This window comes from Solanum tuberosum, unplaced genomic scaffold, assembly GCF_000226075.1.
Source record: "Solanum tuberosum cultivar DM 1-3 516 R44 unplaced genomic scaffold, SolTub_3.0 scf00267, whole genome shotgun sequence".
NCBI lineage: Eukaryota > Viridiplantae > Streptophyta > Magnoliopsida > Solanales > Solanaceae > Solanum > Solanum tuberosum.
The window spans coordinates 355,539-356,565 of NW_006239199.1; positions in this window are offsets into that span (position 1 = coordinate 355,539).

A 1,027-nucleotide genomic window follows, 5' to 3' on the forward strand; every position below is an offset into this window, starting at 1 on the left:
TGAGATGAGTACTGATGACACAAAAATATTCAATAAAAAATAATAATGAAATCATCATATAAAATAAATATTGTAAAAGTCATAATGAAAATGATCAATAATTTAAAAGTACTAAATCATGCTAAAATAAGTTTAATAAGTATTAGGTTACATTACTAAATATATAAGGAAAATTAAAAATAGATTATGTATTTTAATTGTCTAATCCAATGTAAAACTAAAGAACAAATATTCAATATTATTGTCATTCTTAGGGGTCGTTTGGTTTGAATATGAGTTATGATGGGATAAGTTATGTTGGGATAAGTTATGTTGGGATTAGTTATGTTGGGATTAGTTATGATAGGATAAGTTGTCCTGGGATTATTTCTTATTGAATGTTTGGTTTGTTATATTCAAAATAATATATATTGATAAATTTTAAGAACAAGTTGTTTGTTTACAAAATTACCCTTCACTTTATTTAAACTTTTTAAATATTTCTTTGTGAGCTTTAGTTATTCATTTTTTAAAATAAAACTTTTATTTTATTTAACTTAAATATTTTTGTTTATGTATTCCCATGATAAGTACCATGTGTATTTAAAAATATAACTTTTTTCTTATTTAGCTTAAAAATAGAACTTCCCTCTTAAGTTTATTAAAGAGACGAAAATTTATGAGAAATCAAAATAAAATAAACATAAGAATTAGTCAAATAAATTCATAAATAAAAATTATATTTATATAGTATAATTTTTTAATAGAAAAATATGTATAATTATCATAAAAATAAGGAGTAGTAAATATTATTATACATGGTATTAAAAAAAATGTAAATATACATAAATGTAAAAAATGATGTATAAAAAGGATTTAAAGGGACATATTTGTCATTTACCTATTTTATCTCGGGATAAGTTATCCCGGGATTACTATACCACCCATGGGGAGGGATAACTTATCCCGGTACTAATTATTAATCCCGGGATAAGTTATCCCGAACTTGCCAACCAAACAACAAAATAAGCGGTACTATAATTTAATC